This window comes from Rousettus aegyptiacus, unplaced genomic scaffold (genome assembly GCF_014176215.1).
Source record: "Rousettus aegyptiacus isolate mRouAeg1 unplaced genomic scaffold, mRouAeg1.p scaffold_m13_p_1, whole genome shotgun sequence".
In the NCBI taxonomy this organism is placed as follows: domain Eukaryota; kingdom Metazoa; phylum Chordata; class Mammalia; order Chiroptera; family Pteropodidae; genus Rousettus; species Rousettus aegyptiacus.
Genome location: NW_023416284.1, coordinates 51,370,209 through 51,393,875, shown reverse-complemented (window position 1 = coordinate 51,393,875; position 23,667 = coordinate 51,370,209). Strand labels below are relative to the sequence as shown.

General features: G+C 33.4%; 1 pseudogene; it reads right to left on the bottom strand.

The window, feature by feature from the left end:
• Nucleotides 1–270: 270 nt before the first annotated feature.
• Nucleotides 271–389, bottom strand: LOC118604047 (annotated as a pseudogene).
• Nucleotides 390–23,667: the final 23,278 nt, after the last annotated feature.

Sequence of the window (23,667 nt, the reverse complement as noted above, 5' to 3'; positions counted from 1 at the left end):
AACCAGCTTCCACAGTCACTAAAGGTCAAATCCCTATAACAAATCTTTGTGTGTGAGTGTGTATCTCCTAATGTAATGTTCTCTGATTGAAACCCTGACTAGTACAGTGTCTTTATGTCATAAAATCTTATATAATTTTTTACATTTAGATATTTAGTTTCATCCAAAATTTACCTTTTTTATTTATTTGTATTTTTTAGGCAAACCTTGGTTGATCTCACAGATTGCAAGGACCTTGTCAGTTTACAATCCCTTATTTTTTATTTTTTACGCCTACAGCACTTGGTCTTCCTAGATGGTCTCCCATCCAAGTACTAACCAGGTCTGAACCTGCTTAGCTTCCAAGATCAGACGGAATTGGGCTTGTTCAGGGTAGCATGGCTATAGATGCAAAATTTATCTTTTGTATGGTGAATTTCACACACAAAATTTATTATTTTTCAATGTTCATCCTTTTTCCCTACTTCTTTGTAATGTCACCTCTGTCATAAATGAAATATCCATGTGTATGCATGGGTACTTTTTAATTCATTCTGTTTCTTCAGTCCATTTACCTGTAGCACATTGTCATAATATACCTCAGAACCTACTTTCAAGTGCCCCAAAGGCTGCCACAGGAAGGCTTCTGAAGGGAAATAATTGCAAAGCCATCCAAGGATGTGCCTGAGGGTAGCCATTCATGGTGGTGCAAGATGCTGTTGGTTCCAGGCTGAGCCTCATGTCCTTCAGGAGTTGAGCACTGCAAAAGTCATCTTAGAGGGCACTGAGGAAAGCTATTCACAAAGATGTGTCACACATTACTGACCTCTGGGTCCTATAGTATCTGTTCACACTGCAGGAGCCTTCCAAGAGGAGTACTCAGGTTCTAGATACAGAAACTCCTTTCTCCTGTTAGTGCTTCTTGCCGACAAAGTTGAACACTGTGCCAGTTGGCAAAGGAGAAATATTTACAGTTGCAGAGCAGACATGAAGTGTGAGTTTGGAACTGAGAGGCAATAAATTGGTAACTGGCGCATCAACCATTACATATTTATTTCTATTAATTCTATTTCAAGGAAGTAGCCTAAATTAGAAACTCTGTGTATATCTTGTTTCACATCAACAAACTGATTACAAGAAATATTTTTATTTTAATGTCATTTTTAACAATGACCCAGAGGAATATAAATTAAATTTATGTATGACTCAAACTGAAAGAGCTAGCTAACTAATAGGGGGTAATGGCACGCAGTAGGTATCCCCTTCCCCCAAAAAATGTGTTGGATGAATGGCTAATCGAATGGATAACTATATTATCATTTAACAAGATTTCAAAAAACTTAAGGCAACTTTTGACATTTTAATGTGTTCAAAAATTAATTTTAAGTAATAGGATGGAGGAGAGGAATGTAGAGGGTCTATATGACATGAGAATTCTTTAAAAAGACAGAGGGTTTTAGGTAACTATAAGCTCAAAATGAGCTAAAGGAAAGAAAGGGGGGGGAAAAATCTTAAGGATTCCAGATCCAGATGTCAAGTTTGTTCACCTTTATAAATTTCTTTGGTAAAACGGTAGCTATTTTCCTAGAGCTATCTTTTGAGAAGAATTTTGAAACTGCTTCGAGGAATATAGTGATTGATTAACATTATATGAGTGAGGGAGGGAGCAGTATTAAGGGAGATAATGGCTTCAACCTTGCTCAGTGGTAGATTAACTTCTGCAACATTGTGTTCTGTGCTAGATATTACATTTAAGGGTTACACTGAAGCAACTATTTTTACTGTTTTTAGAAATGCACATTGCACATGTATGGAAAATTTTGCATGGAATTGCAAAGAGTTCGTGGAATCTAAATTAAGAATTTTCAAGTTAGAGAATATGGGAAAATGTACCTGAAATAATAATAATAGGAGCTACATTTAGTGAACAGTTTTATAGACCTGTGCTCTACTAGACAATTTCATATCCTTTAAGATGTAACAGCAATCTTGCAAAATGGGTAGTATCACTTCCGTTTTTCAGTAGAGGTAACTGATGGTGAGAGACATTATGTAATTTGCTCAAAGTTACACATAGCACATCTGAAATTCCAATTAGGGTACCTATCATTGTTTCCATTTTTTATAAAGGAACATAACTTGAATGTAATATAATGCTTAATAAATGTTTGAAAAGTAACTAAATGAAAAGCTACCACGTGGAAGATATTTTATATCGTTCTGGAAGGAATTCATGGGTAGAACTTATGTGGAGTGATGTTTGATATTTAAAATTTTATTTATTTACCCTACATTATTAGTCTTTTACATTTTGGTTAATGACTTGTCTCTTCGAAAGAACTTGTTTTTACACATAATCTCACATGACTTTCCCTCTTACTCTATGAAGCAGATAAAGTGATGTAAATGCTACTATTTTATGTAGATAAGGGCATTCAAACAGAGGGATTAAGTGATTTGCTCAAAGTCGGACAGCAAATTGTGATCAGAACTCCAGGGCTCCTCTAGTCATCTAATCTAGCTAAGCTCCTTCAACCATGGTATTCTGCTTCTCAGAACAACTCATTGTGAAATGAAACATAAGATAATAAAATGTGCATGATATATAGTCTAAAGGACTATACAGGCCACTTTGACTGGCCAGATAAATGAAAACATATATTTAGAAGCTCTAAACCAAATAATTGTTAATAATTTGGATTTATATCCTCCATATTAATGTAAAGGAGTTCAGGGATGCATAATTAAACAATCTGACTCTTGGAATTGAATATGACTTGATTCTTTGCGGGGAAATTTTTCACACCAGAGTTCAGTAGTAACAAAGAATTCCGGAGGAGCATCCTCACTGCCTTCTTCTCTTCCCTCTACTGTGATTCCTTCCAGGGTTAGCAAAATTCCTTCCTCTTCTTTTATTTACTAAAACAAAGTGCAGGGTTTCACAGGATACCTTAGCCTCTACCTAATTCCAGTGCTCATATTAATTACTCTGTTTTACATGGAATTTTATAATTTACAAAGTTCTTCCACCTACCTTATGTCTTTTGACTTTCAAAACATCCTGTTTGGTAGGCAGACTAGACCTCATTTCTCCTTATTTTAGGAACGAAGGAATTGAAGTCTAGGGAGGGTGAAAGACTTCCCCTTGTCACACAGCCGTATGTGGTAGATTCATGGTCTAAGCCCACAGTTTTTCTGTTTTTTTTTTTTTTTTCCACTAAGAGAGCTGAAACAAGGGAGTCCAATAAGCACAAATTGGAAACTGGATGCTGAGGTAATTTTTGTACTTAGCAATAGCACTGAAACCTTTTAGGACAACTTGGATGTGTTCTTAGAACTACTGTCAATCTTGTTTTTTAGGACAGTCTGTTTACCTATTCTGGTATGGAGCAATCTGGTTTTCTTAATTGTGTTCAGAACTTCTCTTAGGAAAGGTAAAGGGGATATATAGTTCTCATGACAGTTCCAAATTTTTGGATGGATCTAGAAATTGTTTTCTGAATCTGTCAAATATTCCCAGTGATTGAGATTTTGGCTGGAAATGCTTTTGGCAGTTCACTCAAGTGCAACCCTCCTGCTTTCCCTTCCTCTGCTTGTCTTTTGTCCAGTGAGGGCCTAGCTTACATAGGTCTGATTATTTGTTAAAGAGGGCCAAGAATGAAAGGCATCTAGTCACACTTTCAGAGGTAAACCACATCTATTCATTTTTTAAAGAAATTATTATGACAGCTGCTTTTCTTTGTTGTATTGTTATTTTTCTAATAGCTTTTATTAAGATATAATTCAGATACTATAAAATTCACCCTCTAAAAATGTACATTTCATGAATTTTTAGTATATTCACAGTTGTTACAACCATTACTACCATCTAAATTTAGAATATTTTCATCAGTCCAAAATCAAAAAACAAACCAGAACCCATTAGCAGTCACATCTCATACCCTTCCTCCGATCCGTAGCAACCACTAATCTACTTCTGTTTTTATGGATTTACCTATTCTGGACATTTTATATAAATGGATTATACAGTATATGGTCTTTGATGACTGGCTTCTTTCCCTTGGCATAATGTTTTAAATGTTTATTCATGTTGTAGCACACATTTTTCATGTCGGAACATATATTATAGCAAGTATTGCAACATGTACTCATTTGTTTTTATTGCTGAATAATATTTCTCTGTATCGCTATACCAAATTTTATCTATCTGTTTTGTTTCTCAGTTGATGGTCATTTGAGTTGTTTCCATTTTTTAGTTATTATGAGTATTACTATCATGAACATTTATGTAAAAGTTTTTGTGTAAACATAAAACTTTTATTTCCCTTGGGCACATATCTGAGAGTAGAATTACTGAGTCATGTGGTAACTTCGTGTTTCACATAGAGTTTTGAGGAAGTGTCAAACTGTTTTCCAAAGAGCCCGGACCATTTAAAAATACCATCTGCAATACACAAGAGTTTCAATTTCTCTAAAGTTGTTCTAAGCATTTGTTGTTAGTCTTTTCAAGTTTTTCTTTTAGCTATCCTAGTTGGTATGAAGTGCTTTCTCATTGTGGTTTTGACTTTTATTTCCCTAATGACTAATGATGTTGAGCATCTTTTCATGTACTTTGGTTATTCATATGCCTTTTGTAGAGAAATGTCTATTTAAATCCTTTGTCAATTTTTTTTACTTGAGTTGTTTATTTTTATATTATTGATTTGTAAAAATTCTTTATATAGTGCTTATACAATGTGATTTGTAAATATTTTCTTCCAGTCCATGGGTGGCCTTTTTGTTTTTTTGTTTTTTGGGTTTTTTTTGATAGTGTCCTTTGAAAAAAAGCATTTGATATTTATGGGTCCAATTTATCTATTTTTTTTTTCCTGTTAGGAAACAACCGCCTAACACAAAGTCATGAAGAAATACCTCTATGTTTTCTCTAAGACTTTTATGGTTTTAGCTATTACATTTAGATCTATGATCCATCTTGAGTTAATTTATATATATGGTATGTGGTAGGAGTTCAGTTTCATTCTTTTATATGTGGATAGCCAAATACTCCAGCACCATTTGTTGAAAAGACTATTCTTTCCCCATTGAGTAGTCTTGGTGCCCTCGTCAAAAATCAATTGATCATTAAGTTTGGCTTTATTTCTTGACTCTCAATTCTTTTCCTTTAATCTATTATCAGGTCTTTTGCCAGTACCACACTGTCTTGATTTCTGTAACTTTTAGTAAGTTTTGAAATTAAGAAGTATAAATTCTCCAACTTGATTCTTATTCAAGATTGTTATGGCTATTTTGGGTCCCTTGCATTTTCATGGGAATTTTAGGATCAGTTTGTTAATATTTTCAAAAGATAGATGGAATTTTGATAAGAACTGCTCTGAATTTGTAGATATATTTAGTGAATATTACCATCATAGCAAAATTAAATCTTCAAATCTAGGCAGATGGATAACTTTACATCTATTTACATTTTCTTTGATTTCTTTCAATAATGTTTTATAGTTATGGGGACACAAATCTCGTACATTTTTGGTTCTTAAATCAAATCTGTTCTTAAATGTTTAGTTCTTTTTGATGCAATTGTAAATGAAATTGTTTTCTTAATTTTATTTTTTGATTACCCCCATTGTTAATGTTTAGAAATAAAATTAATTTTTATGTTTTGATCTTATATTTAGTACCATACTGACATCATTTATTAGTTCTAATAATTTTTTTCAGTGAATTCGTGAAGATTTTCTATATTAAATATCTACAAATATAATTTAAATTCTTTCTTTTCAATATGCATGTTTTTTTCTTTCCTTCTTTCCTTCCTTCCTTCCTTCCTTCCTTCCTTCCTTCCTTCCTTCCTTCCTTCCTTCCTTCCTTCCTTCCTTCTTTCTTTCTTTCTTTCTTTCTTTCTTTCTTTCTTTCTTTCTTTCTTTCTTTCTTTCTTTCTTTCTTTTCTTTCCTTTCTTTCCTTTCTCTTTTTTCTTTTTTGCCCTACTGGCCTGCCTAAACATTCAGTACAGTGTTGAATAAAAGGGACAATAGTAGACATCTTTGTCTTGTTCCTAATCTTAGATGGGAAAGTATCCTGCTTTTCACCATTAAGTGTGATGTTAGCTGTGGGTTTTCAATAAATGCCTTCTGTCACACAGTGAGGAAGTTTCCTTCTATTCCTAGTTTGTTGGGTATTTTTACAATGAAAAGGTATTGGATTTTATTAAAAGCTTTTTTTCTGCATATATTGAGATTATCATGCAATTTTTGTCCTTTATTCTATTAGTATGATACATTATCTTGAGTGATTTTTAGACGTTAAACCGACATATATTCTTAGAATAAATCTCACTTGGTTAGGTTGTATAATCCTTTTACATGTGGCTGGATTTGGTTTGGTAGAGTTTTGTTGAGGAGTTTTACCTCTTTATTCATTTTTTGTGATGCTTTTTGTCTGGTTTTGGTATCAGGGTAATACTGACTTCATAAAATTACTTGGAAAATGTTTCATGTAGAATTTTTGAAAGATCGATACTAATTGTCCTTGACATACTTAGTAGAATTTACCAGTACAAACATCTGAGCCTGGGCTTTAAAGTGCTTTCTTATTTTCTATTTTATTTGTTTCACTCTAATCTTTATTATTTTCTTCCTTCTTGTTTTGAATTTAATTTGTTTGTCTTTTTATAGTTGTTTAAAGAGGAAGTTCAGGTTATCGACTTCAGATCTTTCTTTTTTAATATAGGTGTTTACAGTTTTAAATCTCCTTTTATCACTGCTTTAATTGTAGCCCATAAGTTTTTGTATGGTGGGGTTTTGTTTTCATTCACCTAAAAATATTTTCTAATTTCTTTTGATTTCTTCTTTGACTTATTTACTATTTATGAATCTGTTTTTTTTCCCATATATTTGTGAATTTTACAAATTTCCTTTGGTTACTGATTTCTAAGTTCATTCTATTTTGGTTGGAGAATATAGTCTATTCTGGAGACTGTTTCATGTGCAATTGATAAAAATATGTGTTCTGCTGTTGTTGAATAACATGTTCTACAGACTTTTTTAGGTTTAGTTGATTTATAGTGTCGTTTAAATATTCTATTTCCTTGCTGATCTTCTGTCTAGTTGTCTTCTATTGAAAGTGAGATATTGAAACCGCTAACTATTATTGTTGATATTCTATTTCTTTCATCATTTTGTGGGCATTTGCTTCATGTATTTTTGAGGTTCTGTTGTTAGGTACATGTGTGTTTATAATTATTTTCTCTTCCTGATTGATAGATCTTTTTATTATTATAAAATGTCTTCCCTTGTATTTAGCAAATATTTTTATCTTAAAATATATTTTGTTTGATGATAGTTTAGTCCCGTAGTCCTCCTTTGATTACTGTTTGCATGGTATATAATTTTCAATTATTTTACATAAAATGTGTTTGTGTCTGGTTTATAAATTTAAAAAATATCTCTTCTAAACAGCATATTCTTTTTAACTCCAGAATTTCTATTAGCTTCATTTTAATAATTTCTATCTCTTTACTAATATTCAGTATTTGGTGAGGAATTGTTTTCATGTTTTTCTTTACTTCTCTAGACATTCTTTTAGTTCTTTGAATGTATTTTTGGTAGCTTGTGTAAAATCTTTGTTCAGTAAGTCCAACATCTGTACTTCCTCAGGTATTTATATCAATTGCTTCATTTCCCCCTGTGTATGGTTCCTATTTTTCTATTTCTTTGCATTACTAATGTTATTTTTTGTTCAAAATTATATGTTTAAAATAATATAATGTGACAACTATTGAAATCACATCTTCTTTCCAGAGTTTGTTGTTTTTGCTGTTGGTTGTTGTTGTTTCTGTTTGTTAAATGACTTTTTGGGATTAATTTTGAAAATCTTTATTAATTTTGTATTCTTCATTGTATATAGCTGCTTAAATCTCTGTTCAGTTGGTTTAATGGTCAATAATATTGTCTTTTTTTTTTAGTCTTTTATAAGAAGAAACTCCTTGGATTGTTGCAAACTTTCAGTTAATTTCCATAGCTCTGAAAAAAATGTTTTTGACATTTATTTCTGTTGTTTGCAGGAGTGGATTTTATAAGGTCTTTAATTCACCATTCCAGAAATGCTTCCTTTTTGCATTATTCTCTATTCACTTTTACCAAAGCTAATGGAAAAATGTATTCTCCTGAGGCTGCCTAGCCCTACCTGCCTCACGTTATTTTTTTTCCAGCAATGCTGTTGAAGTCTGTAGAGCTGAACATCAAATTGTCTTCTTGTGAACAGAGAATTTTATTTTGAATTAATTTTTTGAATAACATTATTCAAGGGTACTTTCTGTATATCATTAGAAACAATGTTAAAACTATTCCTTTCATCTGTTCCACTTCTCATTAATGTAAATATATTTCCTTTGACCCTCCTGGGTCATCTTACAGAGATAATAAAATCTAAATGTGGTCACTATACACTATGTATCAGTAATTTTTTTAAAAGTGCTTTACTTGTATTATCTCATTTGATGTTCACAATAATTTTATGTGGTTTGTGCTTTTTTTAGCTCCACTTTACAGAAAAGGAAACTGAGGTTGGAAAGGTCAAGCAACTTGTCCAAGGTCACTCGGCTAGTAAGTAACAAGGTTAACATTCAAACCCAGGAAATCTCATCACAGAGACGACATGTACAATGGCTGCATTCTGCTGATCTCTACCTCATTGTGATATGAGAAAATAGGAGGGTCTATAATGTGGTGGTGGACTCAGTTAATCTCGAAGGACTCTTTTGGTGGAGATATTTTTGACACTATAAGTGTATATTCTTCTTCACCTTTGCAGATCTTTCCCTCAGTACCACTATGAGAAATTTTTGGAGATGCTTTGTTAATTAATCCAACCAATTACAGACAGAAAGTACAGATATTCTGTACAGATAGACTCAAAAATCACAATTAAATTATTTTTGAGATTTAAACATAAAGATGAAAGTAAGAAGGATTTTTAGTTTTAGAGTATTTCTATTAGATTGAATAATAGGTTATATACTGGATGCATAAATGAATGTTTTATAGGGAGTATTTTTAAAATCACTTAAAAATCAAGGTAAGTGTATCTTTTTTTGACTCTGTGATGTAATGGTTATAAAAAAGTAATATATTTTCCCTAGGAAAATTATGATTTTCTTAGTAATGTTTATAATTAAAAATTCCTTAACTTGGAATTATAGTGTTAAATGCAACACTATTTAAATTTTTGAAGTAAAAATGCTGCACTCTATGAGCCTTTTAAAAATATTCATGTACATATGATATTATTTTTATCCATTATAAAGAAATAAAGCTAATTTATAAGCTTGAAGAAACCATGAATTGAAACCTATTTGCCATGCTCAAGAAGTAAAAAATACCCATGCAAATTTTATTTCTAGTTATATAATATACATTCATTGATATTATTTAAACATACAATCACACATATCTTCTTTTTTAATGAGTGCATTGGTGTCATGTAGTGGTATTTAATATTTTAAAGACCAGCATTCCAAATTGAATATTTTCTCCTATTGATGTTCTTGTTTTTCCTTCCACATGAAGGAAAAATCACATTTATTTTATAGAGATTTCAGCATCACTTTAGTTTACTATAGATGAAGCGATTAATAATATCTTCTTTAAAGCATCCATTGGGGTTTACCTAAGAAGGTCATAAATAACTAATGGAAAAGTACTGAAGAAAGAAATGTTCTGAAATATTTCTTCAGATTGGAGTTGCTGGACACTCTACCTGTGGCAGTTGGTTTTTTATTGGCAATGATATTCTTTGTCCTGGCCACCATGCAAAGCAGAAGAAAGCAGTCCTTGTGTAGTCTGGCTGTGTGCTAGCACATCTGTTTTGGAAGTCTGGTGGATGTGCGTTCTTGCAAGCAACACATTCCAGCTCTTAAGCTTATGCTCAAGTTGCTTAGTTTGCTCTCTTAGTCATATTTCCCCAGACAGTTGGTCTGGCAGTGGCTAGAAAGGCCTGTGAGACCTGTTGCTGACCTTAGAGCATAGAGTAGTTTACAGCATCCCTCCATGAAAGAGAGATTAATCGAAATCTGGCTATCCAGAAGCAACCTTGCACAGCTGCCTCCCATCAGAGTTTAGTCTGCTAGCAGATTAGCTGCTATAGACAAGCAGGTTATTGGATCAACATTTTCTGGCTTGCAGCCCTGCCAGGTGCTCAAGGGTTAGCCTCATTTAGCCAGAATTAACCAGAAATTTTTCCTTTAGGTGTTCCCACCAGCCTTTGAACACTGAGGACGTGGATTTTGAAATAATGAAGCTTACTCCCTCAGCATTTTGTCAGTTACAAATGTTTTTATGCTATGAATTTCATGCCATAATAATTGGTATTCAGAGACATGAGTCCACAAAGGGAGGAAATTACAATGTAATAGTTAGGAGTATTAGCTGTGGACTTAGGCCAATTTGGATTTAAATCCTGGTTTCAACACATATAAGCCCTGTGACTAGTTTTGTCATCTGTAAAGTGGGATAATAATATCTTCCTCACAGGTTGTAAAAATGTTTAAGCTAGTTAACACATATAAAAGGGTTTGACATAGTGTCTGGCTAATAAAAATCTGGTTTGTATTGGAAAGTTCCAATATATTCTAATGGTTTAACGAATGGCATTAACTGTTTCAGATACATATCACTTTTTATCTAGGCCATTGATTAATCAGAATACTCCATTCCAGATGACATTATATATATAAAAATTCCAGTTCCTGAAATCTTGCTTATGCTATTTTTTATTCCATCAATAGCTGTTTTAGTCTGTTTGGGCTGCTATAAGAAAATGCCACAGACTGGGTAACTTATAAACAGCAAGAATTTGTCTCTTGTTCTGGAGGCTGAAAGTCTGAGATCTAAGAGACAGTATGGTTGAATGAGGGCTCCTCTTCTGAGTTATAGATTTCTTATTGTGGTGGATGGGGCTAGAGAGCTCTGTGGAGTCTCTTTTATAACAGTATTATTCTCGTTTATGGGGGCTCCATCCACCTGACCTAATTTTCTCCCAAAGGCTCCACCTCCTAACACCATCACATTGGGTATTAGGATTTCAATATATGAATTCTGAGGGGACACAAATATTCAAACATAGCAATAACCATTTAGTAAATTTGTAATAATTTCCAGTTAGACATTAGGAGACATACAAAAGAAACAGAAAACTTTGCTGTTCTAGAAGAGGTTGTAATCTCTTTTCAGCTTTGTATAAATGGCCAGTTAGCTTACTTCTTTTGGTCTTGGAATTTAGTACAGTATTATGTGATCTTATTCTGGGCTTGAGCCATCCTAATTGTCTTGGAGTTTTTAATCATATATAGAACTTCCACTGAAGATCTACCAGTAATTATATATATATATATATATATATATATATATATATATATATGCCTAACAGTATGGGGCAATCACTCTGGTTTATTCTGTAGTGAAGAGCACTAAAGTACTTTGTGGGATATCAAATTGTTTTCTGTTTCTAATAAGATATTCTGGTTAGTTACAATCTCTTAATTTTCCTTCATGTTGTATTCTAAAGCCATATCAGGTGTTTACTGTGCTGGGTAGGTTGGATAATTAAATGTGACCGGACACTAAGTTTTTAAAAAATTAGCTAGCATGTAATATTAGGAATAGGAAGAATAGGGACAACATCATAAATACGTCTCTTGTGCTGAGAAATTACTAAATTTTTATAATTTCTGACTTTTGGTTTTTTCTTTTTGTTGTGGCTACAGTTTAGTTGGAAGGTGCTTTGATCTAAGTGTTTGTGTCCCTAAGTTCACATGTTGAAATTCTAATGCCCACTGTGATGGTATTTGGAGGTGGGGCCTTTAGGAATTGACTTGATCTTGAGGGTAGAGCCCTCATGAATTAGAATAGTTTTTTCATGAACAAGACCCCACACAAGTCTCTAACCCAACCCACCATGTAAGGACACAAAATTCTACAACCTATAAAAGGGCTTTCACCAGAACCTGACCATGTTGTATCTTGATCTTAGACTTTTAGCCCACAAAACTGTGGGAAACAAATTTCTGTTGTTTATAAGCCACTCTGTGGTATTTTGTTACAACAACTTGAATAGATTAAGACAATAGCCAGGTTTTTCAGTAACGAATTAATCAGGGTGAGGGTTTCCAGAACAGTGATGCCCAGGTCTCCTTAACTAATGAAAAATTTGAAACAATTATCAAGAAACTTCAGATTTTTTAAGAGATTGTTAATTAACAATGAGATTTTCCTAGCTTGGCTTGAGTTTGGCCATCTAGAGATTTCCATGTATAAATGTTCCACCATGTCTTGTGCTGTAATGACTTGTATTGGAAGAGGCAAAGTCTGCAATTCTCCATATGATTCTAATACCCAAACCATAATTATTTGTCTATAACTATGTGTATAACCAATAGCTATAACACAAGCAGAGTCCTTTTCATAAACGATTGGTTAATAATAATAGTAATTATGTGTGTTTATGTGGAGTTTTAAAATGCTCTCCACCTACCATATCTTATTTGTAAATTAGGTCATTCGATAATGGAAAAAATACAGATGGGAAATTGGGATACAGGGAAGTTAAGCGACTTGCCTTAGATCACACAGCATATCAATAGAGAAGAGTACAAAAGCAACAACCATCAAAATAGCATAGATTGGTGGAAAAACAGATCTACAGATCAATGAAACAGAAATGATAGCCCAGAAATAAACCCATGTATACATGGGCAAATAATTTTTGACAAAGGAGCCAAAAATATGGGGAAAAGAAATCCTCTTTAGTAAATGGTGCTAAGAAAATGGGAAAGCTACCTGCCAAAGAATGTAACTAGACTGCTGTTGGTCACCATATACCAAAATTAACTCAAAATGGATCAAAGACTTAAATATAAGACTTGAAACAATAAATTGCATAGAAGAAAACATAGATACTAAACTCAAAAACCTTGGACTTAGAGAGGATTTTATGAATTTGACTTCAAAGGCAAGGGGAGTAAAAGCAAAAATAAATAAATGAAACTATATCAAATTGAAAAGCTTCTGCACAATGAAAGAACCCATCAATAAAACAAAAGAGGCATCCAACTGAATGGGAGAAGATATTTGAAAACAACATCTCCAATAAGGGGCTAATATCTAACATATAAAAGGCACTTATACAATTCAACAACACCATAACAACAAGTAATCCTATTAAAAAATGGGCAGAGGACCTGAACAGACAATTCTCCCAAGAAGACATATAAACAACCAACAGACATCTGAAAAGATGCTCAACTTTACTAGCTATTAGAGAAATGCAAATCAAAACCACAATGAGATACCACTTCACACCTATTAGAATGGCTATTATCAATAAGAAAAGTGATAACAAGTGTTAGAGAAGTTGTAGGGAAAAAGGAACCCTCATACACTGATATTAATTAGTACAGCCACTATGGAAAACAGAATGGAGCTTCCCAAAAAGTTAAAAATAGAATTACCATATGACCCAGCAATCCCTCTTCTGGATATCTACTTCAAAACCTTGAAAACATTTAGCCACAAAGATATATGCACCCTGATGTTCTTTGATTATTACGGTGGCCAAGTCATGGAAGCAACTGAAGTGCCCTTCGATAGATGATTGGATAAAGAAGCTGTAGTACATATATACAATGAAATATTACTCAGCCATAGGAATTTGGGATAACATGGGCAGATCTTTAGACAATCATGCTAAATAAATAAGTCAGACAGAAAGGGCTTAGAACCATTTGATTTCACTCATATTTGGGGTATAAAACTGAAAGCAACAAACAAACAAGACAAATGTAGACTCTTGGACATGGACAACAATTTAGTGGTTACCATAGGAAAAAGGGGGAGGGGGGAAGTAGATAAGGAAAAAGAGGTCAAATATATGATGATAAGAGGAGATTGGACTTTGGGTGGTGAACACACATTGCAATATATAGATGATGTATTATAGAATTATACACTTGAAACCCACATAATTTTATTAACAAATGTCACCCAAATACATTTAATAAAAGTAAAAATATAAATATAAAAAAAGAGAAGGGGACTCGAATCTAGTTATTTTGGCTTCAGGTCCAGCTTTCTTTGCATTATATAACCCAGCCCAATAAAGTCCAATAGCCATGTCACTTTCTGTGAGTTAAGCTTCACTTAGAATATTACTGATAAACATATGCATTTATAGTAGACTTTTAAAGCTGAAACTATTCTCTTAATTAATCTTTTACTTGGCTGATGCAGAATTGACAGTGGAGTCAGCTTGCCTGTCATGTGGAATGTAATGGTGACAAATCACATTCTATATTTCTAGGCTTTTTTACTGTTTACTTAAACTTCATTGGCTATAGATCTTTGAGAAATAGGAATTTGAACAATAACGTGGCAGAACACAAAACATCTGTTAGTTTTTCTTGTCCCTAAACAAATGATGTTTAGCAAGAATTTTAAGATAATAGCATGCTAGTAACAAGGTATGGGAGCTAGAAAAGTAATAATTACACGAGTTAGTTTCTAAGAGATGGCTGTTTTTGTATATTTAAGCTTCTAGATGACCCTTGCATAAAGTATATCCCAACTTGATCTAACTCGACTGTGGCTTTTAATACCATGTACAAAGAAAAGTTTAGACGAAAAATGAATGATTGCAACTTACAAATCTTATAATGGGGAAACACACAGAGCCAACATACTGAAGTGTTTTCTATTATTTATACCAAACAGTTATAGAAATTATATAGATGTAGGATATAATGACTCTAAATTATATGCCTTCTATAATAGTCTTATTCGGTAACCTTTATCCTCCACTCTGAATAGGTCCTTTTCCAGAAGTGGGATGGGAATAGAAAAAAGAACCAAAAGTTCTGATAGCCCTGCATTAGTCAGCGCTGAGTATAGCTGACTATTCCCTTTATTTTGTAGAAGTATGAATTCTTTTTTGTTTTGTTTTGTTTTCTTCTAATAGATGTTTGCTACTTTTCTTTCTCTGAGCCATTTTTCATTATTTTTGATAATGTGGCTTGTATTTAAGTACATGAATACCAGATTTCCCCCACTCAGGTACTTCTTATGAATAGCCGTATGGCAAATTGGTGGGAGCTTTGAGACAACTAGGATAATGGTAAACAGTTATCATCTCTATGCAATAGACAAGGAGCACTTTATTATAATACTTGAATACTGTGTGACATATGCAATTGTGAAAAAGCATTTACAAACGTGCAAGGGAATAATAAAAATATTTCTTGGTATTGTACATCCTTTTTTGGGGGAAATATATGAATTTGTATATTCTTTGTACTTAGGAATTTGTAAATAGTTATTCTAAAATAACTTTAGAGATAAGTAATGAGTGGATGTTTAAGTTTTCATGCCTCTTTTATAGAAAGATGGAAAGAGAGCTGTTGAATAATTTTGTACAGGTGTTTTCTTTTTTTATAGTCATGAGTCTACACTGTCCATAAATAAATTTATTATGCAAATTCAGAAGGCTTACACATATGTTTTTAACTAAATATATTTGACATAGAGTGAATTGTAGAGTTAGCAAATATCTAGTAAATTTGAGCTTCGTAGACAACCAAAGTCAGTGTTTGCCAACATCAAAAACAAAAACACACACAAAAATACTTAGCCATTCAAATAAACAATACAGTACACACTTGATTTAGCCTTTTAACTTAAAATTCCAGAGTTCTTTTACCTGGTTTCCTTTGTTCTATTTGCAGCATCAAAATAAGACTTTTCCTATTTTCATTATAGATTGTGCCAAAAGAAAGTAATAAAAGTAAGAAGATTTTAAGAAAAATCTTTTGCATATTCAGAAAGGGAAGTTTAAAGACAAAGTAAAAAAAATCTTGGTTCATAATAATTTCCCAAATAACCATGGATATGTTTTCACTCAACATATATCATCATCAATGAATCCTGGATTTTAATGAGATGGGTATCTCAGACATCTCAAACAACTGACAGAAAACGTCTCTTTTCCTCTGGCTTCAAAATCCAAGTGGTTCATCCACTTTTCTGTACCTTAAAAATGTACAAACATTGCATGGAAAATACTTTCATTGTCATGTCAGTTCAGGTTAAGGCATTATTTGTGCCATTTGTTATACTACCTGCAACCTGTTAAGGATCAATTAAAAACATACAATAACCTTAAGACAGTAGTTATCATTGGCATTAAGAAAAATAATTTATCATTTCTGATCAGTATTATTTAACCAAGTTTGTCAGAAAATGGAAGGTTAAGTGACATAGGAAAGAAAGAGTTCAGAGTAGATGAGAAGTCACTGTTAAGTGGACTTTAGCAAGATTATTGTAAGAGAAAGGCCTGGCTAACCCTTAGAAGATAGGAACAATGCTATTACATCCCCTAGGTCATTATCATTCTGTGCTAAAAACATTTCTAGAGGGATTTTTTTGGTTCTTGATGGGAATAAAAAATCTTATTAGTTTTGGCTCAGCTCTGCCAGCTGCATTAAGTGCTACTTCACTGGAGTAATCTGGGCTTTCATTTTCTCATCTTTAAAATTATAGATTTGGATTGGGATCTATGGCTCTTTCTAGTTTTAAAATTCTAGGATTCTGGAAGAGAATAAAGAAGAGATAAGCACATGGAGATTATAATCAGGTTTTTAAGCAACTCAAATAATTTTTTGGAATTAGAAGTATAAATTTTTCAATGTCCTATGTATAAATAGGTGTGTGAGGAGGAGGAAACATCTATTGAACACTTGGAAATGGTAGATATCACTTTCTTCAGGAAGTTTTTCCCAAGCGCCTACCTTCTTTTGTACCTTTTAAAATATATATTCATTCCTACCTGTATATTCCATCTTCATCTTCTGTATGCTTCTATTGTTATTATGATGTATGTAAATGCCTGTTATCTCTACTAGACTGTTAGTTCCTTGAGTATAGTACTGTATTTTACTGTTTTATTCATCTTTTTAATCCCAGTTTTTGCACATAAACCCTGGCATATTAAAGGTTCTTCATAAATATGATTGGAATAAATATTTATTGGTTTACTCCTGCTATCTCACTGAACCCATATAATAATCCTGTGTCTAAGAGAATGAACTCAATGTGGAAACACAACTTCATATCACATTATTAATAAACACTAAAACAAAGATTCTGTTTGTGGATCTCTCTGACTCCAAACTTGAGTTCATTCTATCCGACCAAGAAGTCACAGAGTAATGAAAAGGATATTTGGGCTTATATATAAAGTCAGAATTTGGTTCATAGCTTGGTAATAATGGTGGTGGTGCAGGGGAAAGGATTTGCTTAAAATGAACATTGTTGAACATTGTACTTATTTTATTTCTTTTGGTATGGCTGATGTACCTGTTTTTCCTAGAGAAACAAAATTGATTTGGATGCTTATTTTGAATTTTTTTAAAGTTTGAGTACTGTTGATCTTTTCATTAAAAAAATAAAATCATTTCAGCCACAATTGTAATTTATCAGAGACAATGGAGAAAAATAGAACTCACTTGCTTCTCTTCTCAGTCTGGGCTCCATGATGGGTTCCACAACCCTGCATTCTCCCTTTCCCCTTGACTTATTATTTCAGTACCTGTTTTGTTATGTTTATAGGCTATCAGTGTTCATAGAGTCACAATATCCCTTTGACTGCAGTGCAAATCCTTGCTTTGACAGTAGCTGGACCTCATTGCTTCTTTTTGACATTAATTCCTGTCAGCTTGACTCCTGTGGCATTCCTCACAACACCTTTTCCAAGTCTTTTGCACTTTTCTTGAGTTCCTTGCTCTATGCTCATCTTCCTTCATTCTCTTCGTTCTCATTTCTAACTTTGTGGATACATTTGTGATTATTGTAAAACAAGAATTTGAGCTTTGCAAATTTCTCCCTTAATATTTTTTTCACTTTCTTGTTCTTGGCTTCATTGGCATGCCTTCTTCCCCTTGTCTCTGAAATGGCGATGTTTCCCAAGGTTATGTCTTCTATTGTCTTCTCTTAATTTGCTCTTTTATGGTCTTATGTTTCCACAATTTAAACTATCATCGCCATAGAAGTGACTTCCAAATCCACATCTAGCTCTGACCTCTCAAATCAAATTCATCCTTACCTTTAAAATTGCTATATGGAATTCTCCACATAGCTGTCTTTTTCTCACTTCAAACTCGGTATGTCATTATCCTGATCCTAAATCATCTTTTCCTTACTTTCTTGTTTCTAATAATAAAAGAAAGTTCTTCCTACATGGTTGGTAGATTCATCTCCTGGAGTGTAGTTCTCTTCATGTCATTTCTGTTGCTGATTCTGTATTTAACTATTCTGAGCCTCAGTTTCCTCATGTTAGTGTGTGAAAAATGTTTGGATTGTGGTGATTAAAGTACAAATTCATGTGTAATAGGCCAAACTTGGTGCCTGGTTTGTGAGCAGGCATTTACTTTTAGGTTTAAACACCTCTGCTAGCTCTGAGTTGTTTGCAAAATAGAACCAGTGCTTCTTAGCCTGCTATGCAAACTCTCATAAAATGGCCACCCTAAAGTGCTTCACATTTTCTTATTTTGCTCATGTTTTGCCTTTCTTTGTCTGAAAGTTGGCCCTATTATCTATACCAGTTGAAATCCTAACCACCTTTCAAGACCTAATGTAAGTACTTTTTCTTCCATGGAAGGATCCCTAATGCTCACAATTAGATATGAATTCTCCCTTTCCATTCCTCCTTAACCCTTTCTCTACAATTTACAAATTCTTCCTTAAATTATAGGTATAGGCAAGGATGACATTTACTTTGAGGACTAGCCTTATTCTTAAAAATTTTACATTTACAGCCCTACTAGAGGGCCTTCTCCATAATAGACCCTCAAAGATATTTATTGAATAACTTTTAATAGAAAATCAATGTGTTTTGGTTATACTTTCAAAGTACCAAATACTTCAGCAGAAAGATTTGATTGTGAAATGCAATGGAGTTATGGGTCACGACATGGTACAAATATGCTAAAACTACATTTAATTAGATCATATAATAGTCTGCTCGAGAAGACATATATGGTTTGTGTATTTTGTGTGGCGTTAGGAGAATGGGACCAGGCCTAGACTAAACATTTTTCATAATCTTTCATTGAACTTCCTGGGGTAGACTGCTCAATCTTTGCCATCTCTAATTATTGTAATTTGTACTTAGAATACATGTGTTGTATGGAAATCTCCCTTGCCTGCACTACTTCCCCATGCCCTGCTGGCAAACATTATACTGTAGGTAGTTGTTGAGGTTCCATTTTGCAAAGGCTGCGGTTAAACTTAAAGTCATTTTGAAGAGAATTCATGGGTCTACCCAGTCAAAGTGAAAGGGGATTAAAACAACTAAAATATTCTTATTCATGAAAACAGATTTAAAAAAAAAAACAATAAAACTCATAATATAACGCCATTATTACTGAGGACAAGAAGAGGAGATTGTGGAGGTATGGATGTGAAATATATGAAGAAACGAAGAACTCTCTACCCTGATTATAATTTCTTGGCTCTTAATCTGCCTTTTCCTGTGTATATGTGGCTTTATGATTCCTAGGGCCCTTTATAAAAAAAATTAGAATGTTCTCCATTAGGAGGAAACTTTGACATAATGGAAAAAATGTTATGTTTGGCCTCAGGGGAACTAGATGCAAATGCTGGCTCTTGTGTTACAGTGTGATCTTAGGCTAGGTACTTAATGTCTCTGGTGCCTTAGTTTCCATTCATAAAATGAAACTATTAATATCTGTGTCCTATGGTTGTTGTGATAATTAATTGAGAATAATGTCATAAACGCTTCCCAAATTATAAAATGTTTTATGAGTAATCACTCAGGGAAGGGCCTGTGATGACTCCTGAAACCAGAAGAATGTTTGAAGCTTTTAATCCTCACCTCAAGGCTTCTGCTTTTTTCCCTCTGTCTGAAACACTTCTTTTATTCTAGTCATTCTGCAGGTCCTGAGTTTAAATATCTTCACTTCAGAGAGAGGTCTCCTTTGATAATTATATTCGTTTTCTAGGGCTGCTATATCAGAGTATCCCATATTAGGTGACTTAAACAATAGTAATTAATTTTCTCACAGTTCTGGAGTCTGGGAGTCCAAAATCAAGGTTTGGGCAGGGTTGATTTCTTGGCTTATAAATGGCTGTCTTCTTCAGGTGTCTTTATGTCCTCTTCTCTCTGTGTCTGAGAGTGTCCTAATCTCCCTTTTTGTCAGGACACCAGCCATATTGGATTAAACCCCTACCAGTATGACCTCTTTATTTTACTCAATGATTTCTTTAAAGGCCTTATCTCCATATATGGTCACATTTGGAAGTACTGGTGATTAGAATTCCAATAAATAAATTTGGGGCAGGGGAGACACCATTAATGCCATAACAACTACCTTACAAAAGTAATTCCTCTATTTTCTGTTTTTTTTTTATCGTGCTTATTTGAAATTATTTTGCTTGCTCTTTTTGTCTGACTTTTCTACTTGAATGTAAACTTTGTGAAGGCAGGAACTAGATGTTATTACTTTTGTATCCTCAGCCTTCGGCAAAATGCTCCACACATGGTAAGTTTATGGTTTTTTTCATGTATTAGCCATGTAATTTTGGAGAAATTATTTAATCCCTCTGTGCCTCATTTTATTAGTGAAGTGGGGATCTTATAATTATCAACATCTTATTATGATTATAATTTTTCAGTACTTAGAATGGTATCCAACACATAAAAAATGCTAAATGTTAGACATTATTTTACTTTTCCTCGCATTTGTTGAGAAAGTGAATGAATTAATTAAGTGCCCTTAAAAATTTTTTTTAAGACATGTATTTTGAATTGATTTTTATGCAGTGATCTACTCACAAAGATTTTTTTTCCTTATGTCATATTCTTCACTGAACACAGGAATGACCATAAGACTTCTTTGATGCTGGAAGGTTTGTGGTTCTAACTGCATCTTCAGTGAATTCTCTCTAATTGCAATACTGCCTGTATCAGGTCACTTTGGTGGGTGTGTCTTTTTGTACTTGTGCTGAATGATAGTTTTTGTATGTCTGTATCTTTTTATTCACAGTTGACTGGAGATAGGAAAACAAAAATGTCTACAAGATAAAATGGCTCTGGATTCCAGGAGAACTAGAGATCAAAAGCTTAGCTCCAGCAGAAGGAGACATGAGTTAATGGGAGTTGGGATCCAGGGAGCTTTTGAGCCAGGAGCCAAAGGAACTGGTTCAGGAACTTGGCGTAGCTGGGGCCAAGAGCCCAAAGAGGCCCAGATAAGAGTTCCTTCTCCTTTGGATGTCTATCCTGTTTTAGGGGAAGACACAGCTAGAAGCTCGACGAGCCCATGAACTTCTTAATAGGACTTGGATCAGGTATGCCTGATACATACATGCCAAGATGAATATATTCAGACTGAGAGACTTTAAAATGATCTAATCAAAGAAAAAAAAAAGAGAATGAAATGATCTAATCGGTTTAAAGATACTTCCTACTTATATAGAGAGAGTCCCATGTCATTCTTCATTCTCATTGTGAAATAAATGAACTTATTTCACAGATTTTCCTCAAAGTGTGCTAAGATATGTTACTTATACAAGCATTCAAGACTTAATGAATTAATAATAATGTATATTATAATGGATAATGTATAGAGCATTTACAACATGTTGGGCACTGAAGCAAGCACTTTAGTTGTATTATCACTTTAATTCCAATTTAAATAGAAAGAAACAGAGGCTTAGAGAAATTAAGTTGGCCAAGTTTGCACAGTTTATAAGTAGTAGAGCAGGTTAGAAATTAGATATGTATACTTATAAACCTCTGTGCTGTATTTTCCTTTCAACTAGCATTTATTGTTTATGTCCCTTGCGCTATATAAGCTAAATGGAATATGAAAGTTATAGCTTTAAATCTTGGCAACATTTTTTTTTTTTTGTGGTAGATATTATAATTTCTCATTTTTCAGTGTGGATGCTGAAGCTTAGAAAGGTTTGCCTTAGGAGTTTCACTTTAAGAGATACAATCATAAACAAGAGTTCCAGGCCTTTGAGTGAAAGCAGTAATGGCAAGGATTTTGTCTTATCATCACAATCTTATTTATAACTGATGCATTTTTTTTTTATATTTGCAGTCCAGATGTAGAAAAAAAAAACCAACAACACAACAAAAGGCATAGTGCAGTTACCATAAATAGAAGGAAGAGGTATCTTTGGATTAAGTGGTGGTAAATATCATACAGCTTTATTCAGCTTTATTCAGTGTGAAGCACAGAGGCTTCCACTTAGGAAAGCGTCCAACGCTAATATAGCATCTGTGCCTCTGGAGCCAGTTCTTTCTCACACTGAATAGCTTCTTGTTTGGACAGTGCTGGCACTAAACACCAGGACAGAAATGACTTTTGGCAACACCTTTTTAAGAGGAATAAGGTGGCAAAAAAAAAAAAAAAAAGTACTCATGTAAAACAGATTTGGCAAATGGACTATCCAATTCTTGACATCACCGCAAATTCACTCTCGTTAAAAATAAAAGTTAAGACATAGAGCTTTCCCCTTCATTTCTCCTGGGATAATCTCTGAATTCCCATGTTGAATAGAAAATGCTAAAATATCAACATCCCTATGAATCACTCCCTTACCACAATAAACTCTGAAATTCAACCTCAGAATTCCATAGTTACAGGCCCACTGCAAGCGTGTTTCTTTTAACACATGATAGTATCCATGCATACTAATGCTACATGTTCATTCTCTCCAGGGTTTGTAAATAATCTTACATAATATATTTGGCACATTTTTTTTTTAGTAACTGCAGAAGTAGACAAAAAGCTTTGGGAAAAAAAGTATCTGCCTCCCTACCCCCCTTTATGAACTCTTTAGTCAGATTATTGGACCTAAAATACTAAAATAGGTAAAACCACCAAGCATGTTTGCTCTTAATTAAAGCTTTATTTTATTTTTATTTTTATTTTTTTTATAATCTACCCAGAGGCATCACTTAAGAGCATGCAAACCAGATGAGATGAATGGTAAGTATTCTGGTTTACTTCCCCAAAGATTATCAATGAAATTTTGTTTCGAGAAATTGATGTTAGGAGCTTAAAAAAGAATCCTTAACACTTAGGAGAAAAGTATATATGTCGTTAATTGTTCTTATGTATTTATGTTTCCATAGCAAGGATTTTACAAAGAAATTGCCATATGGGTTGGGTGTGAGGGAAGGAATAAGAGAGTGTTCTCACTTACAAAGAAATAAGTGTATGACTCTCCTCCCTGAATTTTCTTAGCACTCTCTCAGTTCTCCTAATTTTTTTTTGTCATCAAAACACATGGCTTTTGTTTCTAAGTAGATTATAAATTTCTAGTCATATGTTTGTTGTGTGAATAAATAAAATAGAAAAATGATAGCATTAATTCCAGAAAACAAGACACCTCAACAAGATCTCATAAAACTTGAAAACAAAGGCTTCACTTTGCTTTTCAGATATAGGAACAAATGGAGGAAGGAAAGCTCCTTATCTATATTTAGTTTCAAGAAGATTCAGAAACAAATAAGAAAATCATCCAGCATTAGAGTTTTGATTCCATTGCCAGCCTATTCTCTATTTTCATACCCTGTTTTACTTTGGGCTTTAAACCTTTCTGATTCTTAGTTTTCTTATC